Source organism: Nematolebias whitei, chromosome 3, assembly GCF_014905685.2.
Source record: "Nematolebias whitei isolate Nwh7 chromosome 3, NemWhi1, whole genome shotgun sequence".
Taxonomy (NCBI): domain Eukaryota; kingdom Metazoa; phylum Chordata; class Actinopteri; order Cyprinodontiformes; family Rivulidae; genus Nematolebias; species Nematolebias whitei.
In genome coordinates, this window is record NC_056500.1 from 59,905,423 (window position 1) to 59,917,757 (window position 12,335).

Here is a 12,335-nt window from a genome sequence, read left to right on the forward strand (position 1 = left end):
CCCCCCCCCCCCCCCCCCCCCCCCCGAATAGGATTGTTCGAGTAGGTTCGGCTTGAGCATCGTGAGACCAATGTAGGTTATGGTACTTAAGGTAGCATTAATCTACATTGACTTCTCAAAGATTGAAGCTTAACAAATGAACTGCATGTTGGCATAGTTAAAGTCCTTTTAGTCTCTAACTAAAGTACACACAAAATTCATTCTTGCTGGGGGTGTTCAGAAACAATACCAAAAACCAATTAAACAATGTCTCAACATCGACAACAGTAGTGACTAAGCAACCAGAAAAACAAAGTTTCAACATCGACAAAAGTAGTGATTAAGCAACTAGAAAACGAGGTTTCGGTGTGTCACTCACTCTGACTGTCAGATTTGATCACGTTATCGCATCTGGTAACATCGCCCTAACTAACATCACCCCCCTGTGGTCATGGGGGACCACGAACACGGGTGAGGGCGTCGGTCCATGAGCAAAAGTTAGGATGCCCTTGAGTAGTTTTAGCTGTTTGTGCAGCTGAAAGAGGACTTTAAGGTCTGAATTGGAATCCAGGTCGGCTTCGGACGGAGTGTTTTTCTCTGGGTCAGCCAAGTACAGCATCATCGAGTTTATCGCAGGATCCGACTTCTGAAGTTGGATGATGTCTGGGTCAGTCAGCACGGGTTGTACAGAGACTATGTTGTCAGCCGGCTTGGCTGTAGCCTGTGCACGTGTGACTGCCATTACCTCGTCTGTAGGTTGTACTGAAAGAGTTGCGAGCAGCCCGGAGGGGTCAGAGGACCACTGAGGGCCGTCCACAGCTCCGTCCTTGATAGCTGGTTTATCTGTCCGCAGCAACAGTACAGCATCTTTGGTGTGGGATCCTTGGATCTCTACACCTTTAACTACCAATGGTAGGTAGTATCCGGTAGGCTCTGACTGTCTCAGCTCGCAAAGGAGGCTTTCTTGCTCAGTCAAATTTGGGTTCACCGGTTGGGTCTCTTCGGTTTCACATGCTTTTGAAGGCCTACTTACCGGGATTGTGTTCTCTGCTGAGAGGTCCTCGGCGCCTTCTACAGTGCCTGCTGTTGGGCAGTCTGTGACTGTCTCAGGAGGCATGAGTATTGGCAGAGGTTTGCTCACTCTGGCCCACATTGTCTGTTCACCATAATCTATAATCGCATCAAAGCGATTTATAAAATCCTGGCCGATCAAAAATGGGAATGAGTCAACCGGAGACACATTTTCCCGGGTGGTATAGTGTCATCTCGCCAACCTGCATGTGAACCATAGCTATAGCTGTTAGGGTTGTCCTCGTCTCTGCGAAGCCCTGCAGTCCTATAGCACATTCTATGAGAGGTATTTCCCTGTGAACACCGTTAGTGGCAGTCCTAAGCTCCTCGAACAGTTTGGCTGACATAATAGTTATGTCGGCTCTACCATCCAGTAGGGCTTCACGTGTGAGGACTCCTTCAAGTGTGATCGACAGGTAAGCTTTTTTAGCGACCCCCTTTCTCATCAGGTTACACATGAACCTTGTAGGTTTTGGCCGACGTTTCTTCTTACGTTTACCTTTACCTGTGTAATCCCGTTTTTTCCGAACCGTTGGTGCAGTTGCTGCTGCTCCTGGGAGTTTGGCTTTTGATGGGCCTCCGTCATTGATGTATGAGATCACCCGCTCACTGTGTGTTGAGGGGCTCTCATTGTTTATAACAACAAGGTCCTGGTGGCTGTCCATGACAGCGGCAACGCTTTTGTTTGTGTCACCTTGATTTATCTGAACCGTTAGCACGGCTGTTGCTGTTTCTGAGGTTTCAGTTTGTGACGGGTCACCGTTGGTGACGTGTGATTGTACCCCCCCTTTTTCAGGTGAGGGCGTGTCGGAGTTTACAACAACAGCGTCATGGTGACTGTCTGTGACAGCAGTAACAGTGTTGTCTGTGTACTCTGAGTCATCAGCAATGATATTGCCAAACAACACATTAGGTTGTTTGTCTGTGGCACCACCTTTCAACAATTCCAAGAACTGACGCACACTCTCTGTCTCGTCCGAGCTCAGAGGTCTGGGGCTCTCTTTCTGGACCTGCTGTTGTTTCTTTTTCATCTCAGGCTGTTCAGGCCGACGTGGAGCAGGTCCCCTCCTCTGGGGTTGCCAGTGGGATCCCTGGTTGTATGGGTCACTTTTGGTGCCATACTTTTTACCCTTAGGGAGTTCGCCCCCCTTCTGGTACATTCGTTTATCCTCTGGTTTCTTGGGAAACCATTTACGATCCTGTCTGGACCAGGGGGCACTCACCTGTTGTGGTTTGGCTGCTGGGAAACCTCTTTTTGTCTCGCCTTTTTTGGGAGGGGGAGCTGAAGCTCTCGTCCCTTCCAATTCTAATGACTGGGCAGGAATCCTCTCACCTGGGAACACCTCAATGGGTGTTTTGGCCTGTGAACGGGCTTCAAAGACATTCATAGAATAACTTTTTATCTCACTGATGGATTTCTCTTTGAAATTAGCCATCATTTGCACTGACATCCTTATGTCCAGGTGGAGATTTTTGCTGAAAACGAACTTAAATGCTTCCTCCTCCTCCATGCCGGTCTCGTTCCAGTAACCAAAATAAGACTGCAAAATCCTGGAATAATATGCCCTTGGGTGCTCATTCTTACCTTGCATGACCTTGTCGGCGGCTGGATATCCGCCAGGTCCCGCGCAAGGGGTATACTCTTTCATAAGAGCAGCACATAACATGCAGTAATCCTTTCTGGTGGCATCAGGTTGACGCTCTATGAAGGAAAACACTGCCCTGGTTGAAGTGAGCCTGATCAAACCTACTTTATCCTCAACTGTAGCGTTGGGATCGCTTCTTAATTGGAAGTCAAGGTCGTTCAGATAGGCCTTAGTGTCGGTTGAACCTAACAGCCCTGGCTCAAAGCGTTGCACATATTTCGCGATTTTATGCAAATCCGCTATGGAGAGTGGAGGCTATGGAGACCTAGTTCGTCTTTGAGTTCCAGACATCCTTGCCCCACATCAGAAATTTCATTTGTTGCTACGGCTAGTTTCGCCTCACAGGCTTTTAAGCGTTCACGTGATGTATGACATTCACTTTGTAAACGCACGCCTTGTTGGACTAACGCCGCTTTTTCCAATCTGCACTCGTCCAGAGCTTTTGATGTGAGCTGCACCTGTCGTTGTAGCGCATCATTGTCTGAACACAGTGCTTGGTACTTAATCCCTCCTTCACGTAGCTTCACCTCATATGAGTCTGCTTGTAACGACTGCTAAGCTTGTGATAGCTCTTTCTCACCTTTTAATTCATTTGCCCAGGTCTCCTTATCAAATTTAAACTGTGCCATGAGTATTAGAAACTCCTCTGTCTCGCAGTTTAACCTTATTGCAAGGTCTTCTGCCCTGTTGGCCTCAATATAAAACTTAGCCTTCAGTAGGAGTGCTAATTTAGCCAGATGGTCATAGCTTGACTTTGTTATGTCTGCAGAAGTCACACTTTCTGCAACTTCCTTCAGCTCGTCCAATAACTCTGTTGAGTTCATGCTGTCCACCTGTTCACCATATGGATGTAAGGATTCTGTTAGCAGCGTTAACGCTCTCTCTAACCAGTCCTTCTCATCACATGGAACAACATTAGCTTCTGTCACATCTGCCATGGTTATCCACTGTTCAGCAAACCTATCTGGTTAAATAGTTGCAAAATAAGAGTTTTTTAACAGGTAAATATTTTACTTAAGTGAGCAGAGAGATTCACACACTATGTAGCTCAGTGGTTCAATCAACAGTACTTTTATAAGCCAACTTTTCAATAAATGGGCCCCTGTTCAGGCCTTACCCCATAAATATTGTAAGTAAATGCCTTCTTAGCTAGTTACTTAATGCGCTTATTTTTTAACAGATACAATGAACCAGGCCATTTCAGTGTTATTTTACTCAAATGCACTTAAAATTAATAAACCTGCAATTTTCCTAAAAGTCTCACAGCAACTTTAGTTTTAAACGCTCTTTAAGCAGTTTTAATTTACCAGAATTCGCTATTTAAACAGTACACAGAAACCAGGCTCTGAATAACAGAGGAAAAATTGTTTAAATGCAAGACGAGTGAACAGCTTTCTTTCTGGAAAACTGTTCTACTTCTTTGCAACAGCAGGTGGCGGTATAAGCTTACTTTTACCGGTAGGAGCCGGTGACGACTTCCTGTGAACCGTCCTGTTGACATCCGGCTGTTAGCCGTTAGCTCCGATGTAGCACACGGTCTAACATGGTTCAAATCAACATTTATGGACGGATTTAAAGCTTCCAACGTGGCGTCTCTCAACAAGCACGCCTTATCAGCCTGTACACATGAGTTCAGGAACAGCATCAGGCTTTATTCAGCGTTTTTAAACACAAAGGAGGACTCGGTTAAAACGCGCTTCATTTCTGGGGTCACGTGACTTTACAGACGTGCACATCAGAGGTGGGCTTTACACAATGACATCAGAGTGAGTGGACGTACAGGGATACGTCACTAGCTTCTCAGCCAATCAGAACGACCCAAAGAGCGGTTCTCAACCAATCACAGCCTGCTTTTACTGGCTTCAAGCTAGCAGATAGCAACAACAGTCCGGTCAAAGTATCGCCCATTAAAACTTCCAAAATGCACAATTTTACTGTGAACGTAACAAAACAGCATACAAACAGCGTTCTGAGTCAGCGCCCAGTTCCACAGACAGCGTTTTCCCATTTAAAACACGACTCATTAGAGTCCAAGAATCAGAACCGGGTCGGACAGAAGAACCTCCCGGTCATGAAAGAGTTTTAAACAGAATGAAGCGTCTTTCTCACTACATCCAGCTTAGTTACACAAACAGATTGACAATTTTCAGCTTTAAAATGAACACATTGACGTAATTGTAGCTCTCTGACCACCAAAAGCATGAATTATGCCTGTACCAAGTTCAAAACTTGGACTCTTTCATGTGCCAACATGACGTTATTCCACAATACACAGATACTCGTGCCACACATAATTATCTCTTTAGAAAACTGTTCGAGCCACCAAAATGTAGTATGTCAAGGACAGCTTTTGTTGTTGCTTCACTACTAATTATTTAAATATAACGGGTTCTTTCTTTTTCGAGTTATATTAATGCCACGTGACCGAGGTAACTGTGAGTATTGTTTAATCAGTGACAAGAGATGTTATTTTGTTTGACCCATCAGAATAAATGCAGTCATTTATTTAACAGAATCAAAATTTAACATCAAAACATGTACACTTGATTAGTTGAGCTGGTTCTGATTACTAAAACTTGGCACGCTTTACTAATAAGACCACAGGACATTTCTGAAGGCATCTAGAAAGATTACTAGCAAAATAGAAGGGTTTAAAGGAAGGAGTTTAGAGGTTTAAAGAAGAGATGGATGGAGAAAGATGTATGTTGTTGACCAGAATTGGCACGCTTCTTCCAACACCAGCTCAAACCTCCGGTACACTTAGCGCGTGACGAATCGTTACCTTCGCAGAAGATGAATCAGCTCTGGTATCGGGTCCATTTCAATGCTACCTTCCCAGCGTCTCCGGGTAGAGCGGCTGGTCATTGTCAGAAGTCGTGTCGATTTACTCCATTCAACAAACAGGCTCAGCTCCCTTCGAAGTTGTAGGCGTTACGCCCGGGTGGATTCACAGCAAGTATCTGTGAGTCCGTCCGAGTTTCCACTCAGAAGTGGAAGACTCCAGAAGGCTTGAGAAGACTCCATCAAAGACTGAAGAGTCAAGAAGACTCAGAAGAACACCAGAAAAGTAGACTCCAAGACTCGAGAAGACTGAGAAGACTGACTAGTTCCAGGAAGTGCTGACTTTTAAAAGAGTCCTCACTTACGGTCACTTAGTGCTTCCTGATTGGTTGAAACAACTAACTGGGGGTGGTTCTAGTGATGTCAGATGGTTATTAAAAGTCAAGAGAGAGTGCAAGAATGTTTAGGAACGTTTAGTACAGACAGAGAAATGTTATGGCGAAATGAGAGGAAAGCAGATGCCAGTGTTTCTCTTTTTACCGTCTGCTAGGTTTAAAAATAATACAGTCCGTTCTAATAACTTGTCGCTGTCTGTCTCTGACTTTCGACCGACATCACTACTTCTCATTCAGACAGAAGATCAAAATGCATAATTACTTTGTAAATAGACATTTAACTTGATTTCTAATTTAATGGGGTTTAAAAATCATTAATACTGTTTCACAGTTGATTTAAAATGAGTGGTTCACTTCAACAATAGAAATGATATGAACTAAACACACTTTTGATTATCAAGATATTGTAAAATAGTAATTATAATATAAAAAGAAGAGTGTTCTTTCAATTGATTAGTTCAGGATACAATTAGACAGTCTCTGGATAAGCTAATTTGTATTTCTGGATTAAAATCAATGAAATAACAGTTCCTGTCCCATGAAGGTCTTCAGAGGCAGGTTTTGGTCGGAGGCCTAGTTCACTACACATGGGTACACTGCCATCAGAAGAGATAGACATAATGGAAGGGGTGGAGGAATAATGACATTTGTACAAAATAATATAGGTCACAGTATAATTAATATAAGAAAATAACACGAATACATTACTATTAAATTATGGACAGGTAGGGATGAAATAATCATTAATAATTATTATAATCCATGTAAAGAATTAAATACTGAAACACTGAATATAGTTAGAGGACAGGAACAGGGGAAAGTTGTATGCTGTGGAGATTTTAATGCTCACAGTTATCTTTGGGGAAGTGATCACACATACATAAATGGCAGAAATGTAGAGGAGTTCATTGAAGATAACAGACTGGTATGCATAAATAATGGAACAGGGACAAGATATAATATTACAAAGAACACAGAAACAGCAATAGATTTAACAATTACCTCAAATAACATTGCAGGAATTACACAGTGGGAAGTAATAAACAAAACATCACTTGGCAGAGACCATTATCCAATAATAATTACAATAGGAATGGATGTTATTAAAGGAAAAACATTTGGAGTACCTAGGTGGCAATTTAATAAAGCAAACTGGATAAATTTTCAAAATATGACTGAAGTCAAAAGTAGAGAAATGATTAAAGAAAATATTAAAGATATTGAAGAATTAAATGAAAAATTAACAACAATAATTATACAGACTGCAAATAAAACAACTCCAAAAAGTACAGGGAGTAGAATTAAAAAGAATGTTCCATGGTGGGATGAGGAATGTAAAAAAGCTATTAAAGAAAGGAATAAAGCATTTAAACAACTAAAAGTTCAACAAACAGTTGAAAAGTTAATATTTTATAAAAAAGAAACAAGCAATTGTTAGAAGAACAATAAGGAAAGCAAAAAGAGAATACTGGCAAAAATACTGCTCTACCATAGGGAGAGAAACTAAATTATCAGATGTGTGGGGGATGATAAGGAAGATGAATGGAATAACTAGGAAATATGAAATCCCAATAATCAAACATGAAAACACTGTTGCAATAAATGATCTAGACAAAGTGGAATTATTAGTTAAAACTCTGGTTAAAACACACAGTTCACATAATATCTCAGAGAATGTTAAGAAGTTGAGGGACAATACATTAAAAAAGCATCCAAATATAGTCAACAGAAAACGTATCAATGGAGGGAAGATGGACCAACCTATAACATTATTTAAAGTGAAAAAAGCTCTTATAAAACAAGCATCCCCTGGAAAAGATCATATTTGTTACAATATGTTAAAACATTTGGGTGAGAATTCTATTAAAGTATTATTAATTTAATTTAATTTAATTTGGGATAGTGGTCAAATACCAAATTCATGGAACAATTCAATAATAATTCCAATATTAAAACCAGGTAAAGATTCTTCAAATCCTTCAAATTATAGACCAATTGCTTTAAATTCACAACTAGGAAAAACAATGGAAAAATAATCACTGAAAGGCTATATAGTTATTTAGAATTTAATCATCTTTTATCACCAATTCAAAGTGGATTCAGGAAAGGGAGAAATACAATGGACTGTGTGTTATGTCTTGAGTCTGAGATAAGAAAAGCTCAAGCTGATAAAGAATCAGTAATTGCAGTCTTTTTTGATATAGAAAAAGCTTATGCTACACTTTGGAAAGAAGGTTTATTAATAAAACTAGAAAAACTTGGGGTGAAAGGAAAGCTATTTAATAGGATAAGAATTTGTTTATTTAAAAGAACAATAGAAGTTTGAGTGGGAAAGGAATTCTCAAATAAATATATTGTGGAGAATGGTACCCCTCAAGGGAGTGTTTGTAGCCCAGTACTGTTCTTAATAATGATCACTGATGGCACCCCAGACCATCACTGACTGTGGGTGCTTCACACTGGACTTCTGGCATTTTGGCATGTGACGGTGCAATGAGCTGTTGCTGAGAACTAGGAAGAAACTGTGCGTGAGTATTATGATAAAACTTTGGTAAGTCTGTATTTATTTAAATAAAAACTGTTTAATTAAATATAAGATCATTAAGAAAGTCCTAAATATTACTAACAAACTTTTTGATTCAATCAAACAAACTGGACGAGGAGACCTTGGAAAGCCTGGAATCATTTGTTGACCAGTGTTTTTACAGCTTAGTCATGGGTAAACCTAAAGATTCTTCCGGTGCTGCTAGCGATTCAGCTAACATCCCCACTGTTAAGCGGCATCGACAGGGAAGCTCAGACAGCGTTAAGGCACCGTCTCCTGATAATACAGGTTTAAAGGAGATATTGGAGTCAATTGACCCGAAGCTAACTAGCTTGGACGCCCGACTAGTGTTAGTAGAGATGCTACATAAAGAGTTTCAAGGCCTCAGGGAGTCTTTAGAATTCAGCCAACAACAGGTAGCATTACTTGCTAGTGAAAATCAGGAGCTGAGAGGAACGGTAAAACAACTCACCGAGGAAATGACGCTGCTATCCGGGGATAATAAAAAAATAAAAGAATCGATCCTGGATATCCAAGCCCGGAGCATGCGGGACAACCTTGTCTTCTCGGGAATCCCGGAGCGAGCGGACGAGGTCCCTGAGGCCTCGGTCCGTGACTTCATACAGAACCAGCTGAAGTTGCCGAGTGACGCGGTTAATTCCATCACTTTTCACCGAGTCCACCGCCTCGGAGGTAAGAAGCCTGGAAGCAATTGGCCGCAGCCGATTGTAGCTAAGTTTGAGCATTATAAGCAGAAAGAACAAGTAAAAAGCCGAGGTAGGGAACTGCGTGACACAAAGTTCAGCATGAACGACCAATTCCCTGCAGAAATTCTGAGTAGAAGGTACTGTTTAACTACGTTTATGGATTGCCAACTGCGTCCTGTTCCCGATTAGGAAGAAAAATATGAACAAGGGCAGAAGAGCTACTGTGTGTTGACAAACTTTACATCAATAGTCAGCTGTTTAGAGATCCAGAGGTTACTCCCTGGCTCTATACGGTGGCATGGCACTTAATATGGTAAGGGGGTTCTTTTTTTATTTTTCCTTCTTTCTTTTATCTTTACGTGTTTATTATCATTTCACTGTCTTTTTTTTTTACTCTATTTTTCTGACTCAACAATTATTAGCACACAGGCACAAAGGCTTATATATATATCCATATACATACATACAAATACCTCATAAAGGAATACATCCATGATTTACCTTCAAAAACAGCACTTAGTTTATCTATAAATCATAAATAATCAATCATTAAGGATTATGTTATTGTCTGGGTATTTTACTGTTTTTGATAATGGGTGTGGTTTAATTATATTTTCACAAGCACAAGTATGGGCATCTTAAGGTTTGTCACATGGAATATTAATGGAGCCGGTAGCCAACATAAAAAAAATAGAATCTTTAACCAGATTAAAAGATTAAAGGCAGATGTTGTATTACTCCAAGAAATTCATAAATTACCGTCAACTGTGGATGAGCTAAAATCTCCTGAGTTTCCTGATGTATTCTCAGCCTGCTATAACTCAAGACAGAGAGGAGTAGCAATAGTAATACATAAAAATGTGAACTTCACAATATTAGACACAGTTATGGACCCGCAAGGTAGATATATAATATTAAAATTATCTATACTCAGTCAAAAATATTGTATTGTTAGCTTATATGGGCCAAATGTGGACAATGCCGCTTTTTTTCATGATCTCTTCTCTACTCTATCAAATCACATGGATTGCTCGCTGGTGCTGGCAGGTGATCTTAACTTTGGTCTAGATAACAAAGTAGACAGGCTGAATGCAGTAGGAGCTCAACGCAGTTGGCAATCCATAAATGTAGTTAAACAGTACATGAGTGATTATGGACTCTGCGATGCATGGCGGTCTCTTCATCCTAATAGTAAAGAGTATTCTTTCTTTTCACATGTGCATCACTCTTACTCTCGTCTGGATTATTTTATAATCAGCAACTCATTGCTGACCAACATTTCAGACACTAAGATACACCCTATTGCTGTCAGCAATCATGTACCAGTTACTTTAAATTTAGATAATAAGAAAGAAATCCCCAAAAGTATAAACTGGAGATTAAATACCTCACTGCTTATGGACAAAGAATTTATACAATACTTTAAAAATGAATGGACATCGTATTCAGAGTTTAATGACTTGCCAGGATTATCAGCATGTACACTCTGTGAGGCTGGGAAAACAGTTATGAGAGGGAAAATAATATCCTACTCAACAAACAAAAAGAAAAAAGAAAATAAACGTATTGAGGAATTAGAGAAATCTATCAAATTTTTAGAAAGTTTACAAGGAGAGGAAACACAGAAAAAACTATGCAAGATAAAATTAGAACTAAATGAATGTACTGACAAAAAAAACAAATTCTTGGTACAAAGACTTCGCTTAGAACATTTTGAACACAGTAATAAATCAGGGAGCTTTTTAGCTAATCAACTCAAATTAAATAAAGAAAAAACGTCTATATGTATTAAAGACACAAATGATAACATAACTTATGACGAGGAAAAAGTAAATAGTGTTTTTAGAGATTTTTATAAAACTCTATACACTCCACAAATAAATCCAACAGATGAAGATATTAATCAATTCTTGGAGAGAGTAATACTTCCAAAACTAGACAGTTAATAAGACTAACATCAGATGAGCTCCGTGAAGCCATTAAAAACATGCCTAATAAGAAATCTCCAGGCCCAGATGGATATCCAGCAGAATTTTATAAAGAGTTCTGGAACATCCTGGAACCAATATTTCACAGAATGCTACATGAGTCAGAAGGAAATGGCAGGCTTCCAACACATATAAATTCAGCCAACATTAGTCTACTATTAAAACCAGGCAAAGACCCAGTACTACCTACCAGTTATCGCCCCATCTCTCTTATTAATGTGGATGTTAAAATAATTAGTAAAGTCCTCTCTAAAAGATTAGAGAAAACAATTCCTTTCATTATTCATCCTGACCAAACTGGATTCATAAAAGGAAGACACTCGACCACAAACACACGCAGATTATATAATTTAATAGAGTATTCATATAGTAAAAATACTGAAACAGCTATTTTGTCTTTGGACGCAGAAAAAGCATTTGATAGGGTAAACTGGAAATTTTTATTTGCTACCTTGGGTAAATTTGGTTTTGGGGAACATTTCATTAATTGGTTAAAAATATTATATAACTCACCAAGAGCATGCGTCAGGACAAATAATCAAATATCTTCAAGCTTCTGTTTACAGAGGGGGACCAGGCAGGGATGTCCACTTTCACCAGTGCTATTTGCTATTTTTATTGAACCTTTAGCAGCAGCAATAAGACAAACTGCTGATATTAAAGGTATACTGTGTAGAAATATAGAACATAAAATTAGTCTTTATGCTGACGATGTTTTACTTTTTTTTCAGAACACAGAAAACTCAATATCTAATGTTATCGAATTAATAAACTCGTTCTCAAAAGTTTCTGATTATTCTATAAATTGGTCAAAATCTACAGCTCTTCCAATAAACTGCGTGTTTAATACTTCTCTCAATGAACGACTACAATCAGGTAACATTACATACTTGGGCATAAATATTTCTCCTAGATTGGAAGACTTAATAAAATTGAATCATATCCCAATTTTAAAGAACATTGAAGATGATCTTACGAGATGGAAATCTCTGCCCATACAGTGTCACTTATGGGAAGAGTTGCCTCAGTAAAAATGATGGTCCTGCCGAGAATAAACTATTTATTCTCAATGATTCCAAATAAACCTTCAACTGAATGGTTTAAGTCACTGGACTCTTTGATATCTAAATTCCTTTGGAAAAACAAAACTCCACGTATTAGCTTAAAAGCATTACAGAAATCTAAAGATACCGGAGGATTAGAACTTCCCAACTTCTATCACT